Source organism: Pristiophorus japonicus, chromosome 18, assembly GCF_044704955.1.
Source record: "Pristiophorus japonicus isolate sPriJap1 chromosome 18, sPriJap1.hap1, whole genome shotgun sequence".
Lineage (NCBI taxonomy): Eukaryota > Metazoa > Chordata > Chondrichthyes > Pristiophoridae > Pristiophorus > Pristiophorus japonicus.
Genome location: NC_091994.1, coordinates 42,346,167 through 42,358,879, shown reverse-complemented (window position 1 = coordinate 42,358,879; position 12,713 = coordinate 42,346,167). Strand labels below are relative to the sequence as shown.

The following is a 12,713-nucleotide window of genomic DNA, read 5'->3' as shown; positions in this document are numbered from 1 at the left end:
TTTCCTAACCATACTTCGGGAATTTTTTGTTTGTGCTGTGGTCACGCACAAGTGAAGCCAATTTACATGGTATTCACAGCACAGAAACAGGCCATTCGGCCTAACAGGTCAGTACCAGTATTTATACCCCACACCAACCGATTTCAACATCTTTCCAACTTTAGAAAGAGCAAGTGAGAAGGAAAAAAAATTGCAGTGTTGCAATTTAGTCATAATGAGTCTTTCAAATTAATTTCCAGCCCTGCAGCAGGTTGCTTCTCACAAAAGGATACAGACCTTTCCATCATCCTGTACTGGATCAGTTCCTATGGACTGGAGGGTAGCTAATGTAACATCACTTTTTTTTTTTTTTAAAAAGGAGAGAGAAAACGGGTAATTATAGACCGGTTAGCCTGACATCAGTAGTGGGGAAAATGTTGGAATCAATCATTCAGGATGAAATAGCAGTGCATTTGGAAAGCAGTGATAGGATCGGACCAAGTCAGCATGGATTTATGAAAAGGAAATCATGCTTGACGAATCTTCTGGAATTTTTTGAGGATGTAACTAGCAGAGTGGACAAGGGAGAACCAGTGGATGCGGTATATTTGGACTTTCAAAAGGCTTTTGACAAGGTCCCGCACAAGAGATTGGTGTGCAAAATCAAAGCGCATGGTATTGGGGGTAATGTACTGATGTGGATAGAGAACTGGTTGGCAGACATGAAGCAGAGAGTCGGGATAAATGGGTCCTTTTCAGAACGGCAGGCAGTGACTAGTGGAGTGCCGCAAGGCTCAGTGCTGGGACCCCAGCTCTTTACAATATACATTAACGATTTAGAAGAAATTGAGTGTAATATCTCCAAGTTTGCAGATGACACGAAACTGGGTGGCGGTGTTAGCTGTCGGGAGAACGCTAAGAGGCTGCAGGGTGCCTTGGACAGGTTAGGTGAGTGGGCAAATGCATGGCAGATGCAATATAATGTGGCTAAATGTGAGTTTATCCATTTTGGGGGCAAAAACACAAAGGCAGATTATCTGGATGGCGACAGATTAGGAAAAGCGGAGGTGCAACGAGACCTGGGTGTCATGGCTCATCAGTCACTTAAAGTGGGCATGCAGGTATAGCAGGCGGTGAAGGTGGCAAATGGTATGTTTGCCTTCATAGCTAGGGGATTTGAGTACAGGAGCAGGGAGGTCTTACTGCAATTGTACAGGGCCTTAGTGAGGCCTCACCTGGAATATTGTCTTCAGTTTTGGTCTCCTAATCGGAGGAAGGATGTTCTTGCTATTGAGGGAGTGCAGCGAAGGTTCACCAGACTGATTCCAGGGATGGCCGGACTGTCATATATGAGGAGAGACTGGATCAACTTGGCCTTATTCAGTCGAGTTTAGAAGGATGAGAGGGGATTTCATAGAAACGTATAAGGTTCTGATGGGACTGGACAGGTTAGATGCGGGAAGCATGTTCCTGATGTTGGGGAATCCAGAACCAGGGTACATAGTCTTAGGATAAGGGGTAGGCCATTTGGGACTGAGATGAGGAGAAACTTCTTCACTCAAGACTTGTTAACCTATGGAATTCCCTGCCGCAGAGAGTTGTTGATGCCAGTTCATTGGATATATTCAAGAGGGAGTTAGATATGGCCCTTACGGTTAAGGGGATCAAGGGGTATGGAGAGAAAGCAGGAAAGGGATAATGAGGAAATGATCAGCCATGATCTCATTGAATGGCGATGCAGGCTCGAAGGGCTGAATAGCTTACTCCTGCACCTATTATTTTATGTTTCTATGTTACTATCATCACAGGCAGTCCCTCAGAATCGAGTAAGACTTGCTTCCACTCCCTAAGTGAGTTCTTTGTTGACTGATCAGTCCGATACGAGAACCACAGATCCTGTTACAGGTGGGACAGACATTAGTCGAGGGAAGGAGTCGGTGGGGCTGGTTTGCCGCACACTCCTTCCGCTGCCTGCGCTTGGCCTCTTCATGCTCTTTGCGTTGAGACTTGAAGAGCCCAACGCCCTCCCGGATGCACTTTCTCCACCTCGGGCGGTCTTCGGCCAGGGTCTCTCAGGTGTCAGTAGTGATGTCGCACTTTACCAGGGAGGCTTTGAGGGTGTCCTTATAATGCTTCCACTGGCTCGTTTACCATGAAGGAGCTCCGCATAAAGCATTTGCTTCGGGAGTCTCGTTTCTGGCATGCGTACTATGTGGCCTGCCCAGCGAAGCTGGTCGAGTATGGTCAGTGCTTCAATACTGGGGATGTTAGCCTGGTCGAGGACACTGATGTTGGTCCACCTGTCCTCCCAGGGGATTTTCAGGATCTTGCGGTAACATCGTTGGTTATATATCTCCAGCGACTTGGTGCCTTCGATACATCGTCCATGCCTCAGATCCATACAGGAGGACGGGTATTACTACAGCCCTGTAGGCCATGAGCTTGGTGGTAGATTTGAGGGCCTGGTCTTCAAACACTTCCTCAGATGGCCGAACCAGCTGTTCATTGTGCGGATAGATTTGGGGGATGTCGAACCGGCTGAAGAGACTCCAGGGCCGGCGTTCAACCTGCCGAAGGGACTCCTGGCTGGCGCTGAACCTGCCGAAGGGACCGAGGCGGCGAAGTTCAACCCAACTTCTTATACTCCCAACCAACTTTTTAATTAATTTTTAAACTTTTAATCAACTTTTCAACAATTTGGGAGAATTTTTAAAACTTACATTTTAGACTAGACTATCAAAATACTTTTAAATATCTATTATTAATCTATATCTTTGACTTTATCAACTTTTAGAAACTTGGGGAAACTTTTATAATTTATTATTGATTTATATTTTAGACTTTTTAACAACTCTTAGAAACTTTTTAAATAAATTGAGAATCTTTATCAACTTTTAAAATAACTTTGGAAGTCACCTTCCTAATGCCTGCCCCCCAAACAAGCCTCGGGCCATCTACCATCAATGGTGCTTCGCGGCCAACACTTCCGGAGGCAATTAGGCTTGTAGAGCTGTGCCTGGTCTCCAGTTGTCTTGTACTTTTCTACTGAGGCTTTAGCAGACACGCTCAAGACATGTTGGGGCTTTTTTAATTAAGAAAACAAATCAAATGCAGTCTTTTTTGTCTTGTTCTTCCAATTCTATTTCCTCCAGTTCTGAAGGTACTGTTGTGGTCCGGAATATGGCTCCACAGACCAACTAGCCACCATGCGTACACCCTCCCCGCCCTGCACCCGTCTCCGCTACCAACGCCCCCACCGCCACACACACCAATGTTTCCATCGTTCATGTGGTGTCTCCAGATTAAACATCTGCAGACTATTCAACCATGAGCGAGGCCCAGATACGACCCAGTCCTCACCAGGCATCGATTTTCCAGTAGTGGTCACTGGATAGGAGTTGGAACTCGAGTTGATTTTCCTTCTCCTTGGTTCCAGAAGCATTGAGGATAACTCTAAATGTCACCAAATACGACCCAAACTAACTCAGCACAGCTTAGGAATCAAACCTGGAATATCTCTAGCTCAGATACACCCTTTCTTTACCAAATTTGGCTTTCAGCTTTTCTTTTGAGAATGAAAATTCCTATACTGACATTAAATTCATTATTAAAAAGCATTTTAATTATGTCCAGCAAATGTTAAAACTCTTACATTTTTCACTAACTTATGTTTGTAAATTTGAAAGTCAACCCCACAATGATGTGGTTTATAAGATATTGGCCCGGAATTTGCGGTTCTGATGACAGCGAACTGGCAGCGTTTGCTGTCATTTTGCCTTTAAAACTGAACGCAATTTCAGGATTTAACCCAAGCGCAACCTAATGCGAAAAACCTGAAGTTGCAGTCTGTCATTCACTGCTCTTCCACAGGCTGTGCCCCTCATTCCCACCCAATCCCGCTACCCAACTTCCCGTCTCCCCACAGAGCCGCCAATCAGTGAAATCGCTCAAATCAGCTCAAAAACGTCAGCTCTTCTGCAGTAATACCACTGTTAAATACCCATTAAAAGTTAGACCCGTTTGGATTAGGTGTAACTGAGATTTTAACAGTCTACTGCCTGCTAAACAAAGGTTATAACCCTAATGAAAAGTCTTGACAGATCGCACGCATCCCTGGGAGGACATCCGCGAGGCAGAGATTGGGCTAGTCGCCCAACTCTTGCCGAGCGAATGTCCTTCAAACTCTTACACCTGTCAAAAGCAGGTGTATAGCCCATTACCAGTGTGAGAATTTTAAAATATAGAAAAATTAAATGTAGTCACTAATTTTTATATTAAAAACCTTGTCCATTAAGGTAAATTTATTTCTAACCTTATTAAAACACACAAAAAAAATTCAATAAAGTGTTTTTTTTCCTAAAACATTTCGTTGCATTCAATTTCAATTAATTTTAAATGTGGGAGGTGTTTTTTTTTTAAATTGTGTTGTGTTTCTTGTTTTTTTTTTAGGAGTATTCTCATTGATTGTAATGGGAGCACGTAGAAATGGAGTTCCCATTTTCAATGAGAATACTAGATATTCATTGGTGGTCCAGGCCCACGATACAAATACGTACCTGGAAGACACGACCCCGTACACTGGACTGTGAAACTAGGTTTCCGACTGCAATCAGATGTTCCTCTGTGACCACCAGGTATTTTCATTAAAATGAAGGAAGCCTCCGAAGGCAATTTCCCCCCCTTTATTTCAGGTTTGCCTTATCCCCATGAGAGCATCAATCTTTGTTTTTCCCACTCTACCATTTAAAAAAAGTTAGAATCAAAAAGGGCCCAAATTTGGCCCTCCGGCTTTTTCGGCGCACCTGAGCCCCCCGCCGACATTTTAAATCAGAAGCAGCGCCAAAAAAGATCTGTGCGATCATGGCCGATTCTCGGGCTGTCTGTGGAGCTGGCAGAAGAAAGAGAGAGGGGGTAGGAGCAAGGTCCCGGCGCTGAAAACAGTGCCGGGACCTCTGCGCATGCACGCTAGAGTCTGCGCGCATGTGCAGTAGCTCCTGGCAGGCCGTTTCGGCAAACGCGCACTGCATGCTGTGTGGGAGGGGCCGAAGCACGCCATCCCTAACCGAATGGGCTCCCTCATCGGCGGGGCCCGCTGCGTTCCCTAAGGTAGGAGTTCTATTTTTGTTGTTTACTGATTGATTTTGGTGCTTTAGGTGCAGGGTTCCTTCTATTTTTTTTGTGTGTTATTTATTGATTGCTTATTACTGTGCGTTTTTTTTGGTGCTTGGTGGTGCTTTAAATGTAGTTACTTGCGCCGATTCCTTAACTAAGTGAAGTTTTTCTGTGTGGACAAAAGGGGACCCATATGCTGCCCCAAGTTAGGTTAGTACAACTTTCTTCTGGCCAAATTGGCTTAAGTGGTGTAAGTGGCTGGAAACGCCCCCTTTTGAAAAAAAAAACTGACCTAATAAAAAAACCGAACTAACTCACTTACACTGGCGCAAATTAAATGGCCATATTTGCAACTAAAAAGACACACAAGAAAAATCAAGTTACACCAAAAAAAATAGTGCAACTCATGCGGAAATTTGAGCCCAAAGAAACTTACCCACTTCCTGGTTTACTGTCTGAGAATTGTGTGTTTTGATTGGCTGCTTAAGAAGCTTGTTGACGTTACAGCAGCTCTTCGTTGGGAACCCCTGATTAACCTGTGTTGATTTCAATTACATGTCGGAAAAGCCGAACTTCTCAAGTTCTTTGTGCGAAGCTTACTTTGGGGCCAGCGGCGAACGCCATTGCATCGTCGCTGACTGCAAATTACGAGACAAAGAAATTCCCTCGTACAAGTCAAGGTTAGTAAAATATCAAAATGCAAAGATAAATGTTTCTAGTATGATGAAATTGTGGGCTTTAAAGTAGGTTTTCTAATGTTGGAGAAGGCATGGAGAGATTAGTTATGGGAGAAACTTAAAAACTACTAGTAGTTTCAAGATGCCATGGATAAATAAAGAGATGAGAAACCAATTAAAATGTAAGAGGAGGGCTTAGAGAGACTATAACAATGATGAACACACTAAAAGGAAAATGAGAGGTTAAGAGCAGAATGAGAGAGGAAGTGAGTCCCCATGAAATTACACAGAACATGATCAACATTTATATAACTGTTGCAAATTCACATGGAACAGACCCCTGCGGTCAGAACACAACACATATAAATCAATAGAAACTTGAATTCTATAGGCTTGATCGACGCATCTCAGCAACAAACTGCCAATTCAATTCGGCTGCAGTGACCGAGAATATGCAGGCCTCAGTCACACACCACCATCATCTCTCAGTTGCCAATGTGCAGAATTTACAGTACTATGGCATCAAATTTACTCAAGCTCTGCACAATAGTTAACAAACCTGAATGATCCCTTTATTTCCACCTTCCTTATGGCACTGACTTATACTGGCATACAGTTCCATGGCTGCTTGCAGCTCCCCATACCTTGCTCAAGTGGAAATTCATTGTGCATGAGCCTGAAAAGTTATTAATAGGCTGTTCCCCCGCAGATAGCTTCATAGCCGAGCCTGCAGGCGTCATCGAATACCGATCAGGAGCAGGAACTGGTTTTCCAGTCCCCCACGCAGGGTCACCATGGGCCAAATACAAAACACGCAAACTGGCATTGCTTTCCTGCCCTCACCCAGGAGGTATGCTAGATCGGAAGGGTGTGAAAGATAAAACCAGATCACACGGAGTGTATAATTTTGACTTCGTCGAAGCCTTTTCGTAGTATTTCTCATTGTTATTCGGCTTTTAAAGAAAACACGGTTTTAAGTTTCTCCCATAACTAATCTCTCCATGCCTTCTCCAACATTAGAAACCTACTTTAAATCCTAAATTACATAAAAACAGATTGCAGCTGTAATTGTATATTCAAAACACGATATACTGCACACGCAGGCATGACTCACGAGCTCCAACATCTGCAACAAATTATATCAGCTTGGATCTAAACAATGACATGTTTTTAAAGAAAAGTGATCGGAACATACTTATTCGGTACCTTTGCAAACTACTCGTAATTTCAAGATGCCATGGATAAATAAAGAGATGAGAAACCAATTAAAAAATGTAAGAGGAGGGCTCATAGAGACTATAAGAATGATGAACACACTAAAAGGAGAATGAGAAAATAAGAGAGGTTAAGAGCAAGATGAGAGGAAGTGAGTCCTGAAGTGGTTGAGAGGGAATTCAGCAAAATTTCACAGTTATTTAAGCTAAAGGAAGACGAAGTGCAATCACCCAAGGGGATACATTCTAGGATACTGAAGATGAGGCAGGAAATTGCCGAGGTCCTTGAAATTATATTTCAGGGCTCTGCTGAGTGTGAATGCATTCACTTCCTCTCCGAAATCCTTTTCTTTACAAAAGTACTTATGAAATTAACAATCCTCTCTCACTCCTACTCGGTTTGAATTATTCTCTTTTTAATGATATACTTTATGGTTTGTGTTTCTTGAATTGTTTTCCTCATGCTCTCTCTTGGCTTTCCTCATCCTGCTCTTAACCTCTTGTCTTATTTTCCCATTCTCCTTTAGTGTTTTCATCATTCTTATAGGCTCTATAAGCCCTCCTCTTACATTTACAGGACTGAAGGCTGGCCAGTGTCGTACCCAGTTAAAAAAATGGAGAGCAAGCTGATCTAGGTAATTACAGGTCAGTTAGCTTAACATCTGTGATAAAGAACATTTTGAGAGTCTTGAATTAAGGCTGAAATTACCATCCATCGAGAGAGAAAAGAAAAAGAGTTAGAAGTAGCCCAGCATGGGCCTCAAAAGGAACGATCAGCCATGGAAAAACCTCACAAAATTCCTTGCGGAGATAATAGATGTGGCAGATGGGGAAACTGCAGTGGATTTAGTGTGCATGGATTTAAAGACATGGGAAATTATTAGAGAAGATTAAGGGAGATAAAATTAGGGGGATGATGTCAAACGAGATTAAAAATTGGTTGTAATGTAGAATACAGAAAGTAGGAGGTAAAGGGATGTTTTCAGAGTGACTGGCAGTAGATAGTGGTATCTCAGAGTTCACTTCCGTTCACTGTGTACATCAATAATTTGCATATACACCTAGAGGGAGTGGTGTCGAAATTTGCAGATGATACCAAAATAGGAAGTATAGTTAACTCTAAAAGACTGAAGGAAACGACAAAAAGATATTGATAAGATGGTAGAATGGGCTAAAAAGTGGCAGATAGCATTTAATGTTAGTGTGAGATACAGTAATACATTCAGTTTAAAAAAAAACAGTAATTATAGTCTGAATGGAAGTAGGCCTGGTGTTGTGGATGAGCATCAGCATTTGAGAGTACAGGTTCACTGAACATTAATGGTAACACCTCAGGTTGATAAAGCCATAATATAGAGGCAATGGAATTTTAGGCTTTATCACAAGTATTGAATTTAAAAACAGATATAATGATGAGCCAATAAGAGACCCAAGTCAGAGTAGTGCATGCAGTATTGAGTTCCAAATTTAGAAAGGATTTTGTGCTTTTAAACAAAGTATTACGCAGATGAAGCTGCTTGGTATGAAGAAATGGGGCTTTTTTTTTTTGGAAGGACAAATGTAGATTACAAGACAATATAGTAGAAATGTTTGAGATGGGACAGGGTAGACAGAAGCTATTTCCAGTGGTTGTGGGGTCTAGAACAAGATATCACAGATACAAGATTAAACACAAGAGATTTAGAACAGAGAACAGGAGAAATGTATTTATGCAGAACGTTATGAACTTAGTGGTTGAGGCAGAAAGTACATCAACATCCAATCTAATTTTGAATAAGTCGATGAAGGAAAAAGGAATAAAGAAACAGGCGGGTAAATGTGATCAGGAATATTTGCTTGTGTGGAGGATGAAACCCAAGAATGAATGGTTGGGCCAAATGGTTTCTTCTATGCAGTAACTTTTATATATTTCTGAAAGTAAAATCCAGAATCTTTAGAGTGCATTTTGATGTTATGGCTGCTCTGAAACACTTCCTATAAACCGAACATTAATGTTAGTGGTTTTTGACAAATTTCTGATTGCATCATTTATGGCCTGTTTTATTAAGGTTGAGTCCAGGCTTGCTCAAACTCCCGATATTCTAAGGTAGGTTCGATATGGCTTAACATTGTATTTAAACACAGTCAATCAAATCCCTCACAAACTCAAAAGTGATTTACGAAAACAGCTACTTCTGGATTTTATACTCAAAATAAATTTGTCACAATGTGGTTACAGGGGGAGCACTGGCAGTATGATGAATCTGTCAAATTATACAAGATAATGATTATTAATGCACCTTTATAGGATGTTATACAGCTTGTGGACCCCTTAACTTGATTACTACTTGTTAAAAATGTAGCCCATCTATATGTACATGAAATACACAAAATTTGGGGCTCATGTGCCTGTGCCATTTCAATGGTGGTGAATCACTTCTGTCTAGGTGGACTGCTTAACCAGTGTTCGACACAAAGGTGCTAGAAACAGTTAATATCGATGCACAGGCTGCAAGAAAGAGGCAGTGCTAATCTTTTGGGTTTGCTGGCCCCACCAGTGGTGAGGCTGTTGTAGCAGACATTTTAGCCAGGATATTTGATGATGGTATTGATTGACAGCTCCATACAGAGAGAAAAAATACTGGAGTCTTTTCCTGGTTTGGCAATCCCCTTCGTGGTACACTGCTGTGCGGTTGAGGGCAATTTTCAAGGAGGTTTTGAGGGTTTCCACAGACACCTGGGAATCCCTGGCCCAAGACCGCTCAAAGTGGAGGAAAAGCATCCTGGAAAGCGCTGAACACTGAGTCTTCGTTGAGAGCAAGCTGAAGCCAAGCGTTGACAGCGGAAGGAGCGCGCGGCAACCCAGGCACCCCATCCACCCGTTGCTTCAACCACCGTCTGCCCCACCTGTGACAGAGACTGTAGGTCCCACAGTAGACTCTTCAGTCACCGGAGAACTAATTTCTAGTGTGGAAGCAAGTCATCCTCGACTCCAAGGGACTGCCCATGATGATGAGGGTAATGAAGGATTTTAGTTTCATGTAACACATTTCTTTACAAGCATGTTGCAAGTTACAAGAATGACTAATTTCTGTGGGGGTTTTTTTAGAATGGAGTGTGAATTAACCAAAATTCTGCAACCTAGTGAAATGTGCAGTGCTTGCTCATATTTCTGTTCAATTTTACTTAATAAACTTGATTCAGTTTGTTGCCTGAGATAGTCTGTCAAGTGGTATTTGCTCATCATTTTGAGAGATCAGGAATTTACAGTGGTGTCTATATTATTTCCAGTGTGTAGATCAGTGAAATGATTCAGTGTTCAATCTGTGGCTTGCTACCAGATGACTTCGTGCAAAAGTTCATGTTTTGGCTCACAGGAAGTGCAGTTTTGCAGTTTTGACTTTGGGCATGTGTAAATTTCTCATACAAGGAATCCCTTCTTCTTTGTGACTCTCGACAATGAGCTTTGATAGGATACTGGATTATCACGGCCAAGTCTGATCTTGTCTACACACACGCTCTCCAATAGGGATTGGTGGATAATGAGGAGGAGGGGGAAATCACTTTCCTGGCTAAGGGGCACCAGTCAGTTGGAGCATACTCTAGCTGACATCTGCTGACTCAAGACAGATCTGGAATCAAATTTGGGGCTTCTGGCCGGTATATATTAATAAGGGGTGCTTTTAGCCTCTAGGTCACTCTGATGAATAGCCAAGGCACCTTAATGCTGGTACCTCTGATGCTATCAGCACATCATCAATGTAAGGAATGAAAATCTCAAACCTCCAACGGTATCAGTCTATTTTTGTGGCTCCCTCAAGTTTACATAACATAAGAAATAGGAGCAGGAGTAGGCCATTTGGCCCCTCTAGCCTGCTCTGCCATTTAATAAGATCATGGCTGATCTGATCATGGACTCCGCTCCACTTGCCTGCCTGCTCCCCATAACCCTTTGCTCCCTTATCGCTCAAAAATCTTCCATCTCCGCCTTAAATATATTCAATGACCCAGCCTCCACAGCTCTCTGGGGCAGAGAATTCCTTAGATTTACAACCCTAAGAAATTTCTCATCAGTTTTAAATGGGCGGCCCCTTATTCTAAGACTATGTCCCCTAGTTTTAGTTTCCCCGATGAGTGGAAATATCCTCTCTGCATCCATCTCGTCAAGCCCCTTCATTATATGTTTCAATAAGATCATCTCTCATTCTTCTGAACGTCAATGAGTACAGGCCCAATCTACCTTCATAAGTCAACCCCATCATCTCCAGAATCAACCAAGTAAACCTTCTCTGAACAGCCTCCAATGCAAGTTTCTGTCAGACAGCAAAAAAGCAGGGCCTCCATCTTATTGCTCATTTTCTGCAAGAGTGCCGCTTTCTCTGCACTTAACAATATTAAAATGCCTCAATTGTGAAAGTTTCCTCTTCACCAACTCATTCCTTCAATCACAGTTTGACGTCTCCCTTTCCTTTCCTTCCGCTACAAGAAAAACAAACACTGGGGGAAGGGAAACCATTGTATATTTCTAACTACAGCCATTTGAAACTGTGGGAGGTTTCCTTTCAAAAGCCGACACATGGCATGTTCACAATGCGATAGCCAGGATATGCTTCATGCTGCATGAAATACAGGCGGAAATTTCCTCAACGTTTGAAGATTACACACTAACTAGAGCTACTTACTCTGAGCAACTGTGCCATTTTTCTCCCCCGTTTTTAAAATAACCTTTCCTAATCGACAATCAAACCAGCAGAATGAAGTGTTTGCAATGAATCAGGCTTTTAGAAAGGAGCCGTTTCTAAGGAAACGGATTACAGACTGTCCAACAGCAGGCATTCTGAGAATCTCTCAGAAAGCACGGCATCTTTACCAGATAGAAATGGACTTTCTGCAAAGCCAAAGAACACATCGAGCTCCAAATTCAACACACTGGCCTCCAATTAATGGACACCCCCCTCTGACTGGCCACCAGACAAAATAACAAATCTTATCCTGAAGTGAATTTCAATTAGTTAACAACTTCAAGCTCAGTATTCATGCTACTTTAACATGGCACTTAGTATTATTATGTCAAAGGTGCTACATAAATATAAGCTGTTGTTGTTAGTGGGATGGTAGCGGCACCAGCTCTCAAAACACAGATGTCACACAACCCGGTGGCTACCCAATAGTACACTTGCCAGATTTGTTACGGCTGACCTTTGGAAAGACATCTTTTTCTGAGATTCCAGCTGGCTGAGAGAAATCTGAATGCTGGGAGCCGACGGCCCCCATCGCCTCACCAAGATGCAATATAAAAACTGTTTAAGACTATCGTGTATAAATCTAGGCTTTTGGCAGCACAATCACCGGTGACAAACAGTCAGTCACAATTTTCATCCATTTGTACACTGGAATGACTAAGCATAAAGCATCTCATAATAGGACTAGAATTGACAGCTAACGTTTTAGCAACATGCTTCACCATCCCTTCATATCGCGTAACTACATTACAACAGTGACTACACTCAAAAGTACTTCACTGGCGGCTGTAAAGCGTTTGGGACATTGAGGTTCGATATAAAAATATGAAGAATTGCATTTAAATAGCACCTTTCACGACCTCTGGACGTCCCAAAGCACTTCACAGCCAATTAAGTACTTTTGGTGTGTAGCCAGTGTTGTAATGTAGAAAACGCAGCAGCCAATTTGCGCACAGAAAGCTCCCAAAAACAGCAATGTGATAATGTTCAGACAATCTGTTTTTTTGTTG

The 12,713-nt window shown here is 42.3% G+C and overlaps 1 protein-coding gene across 2 annotated transcripts in view; it reads right to left on the bottom strand.

Moving 5' to 3' along the window:
- LOC139228682 (endophilin-A2-like) overlaps positions 1 to 12,713 on the bottom strand; it is a 121,876-nt gene that overhangs the window by 14,054 nt on the left and 95,109 nt on the right. The gene's annotated exons all lie outside the window — the stretch shown is intronic.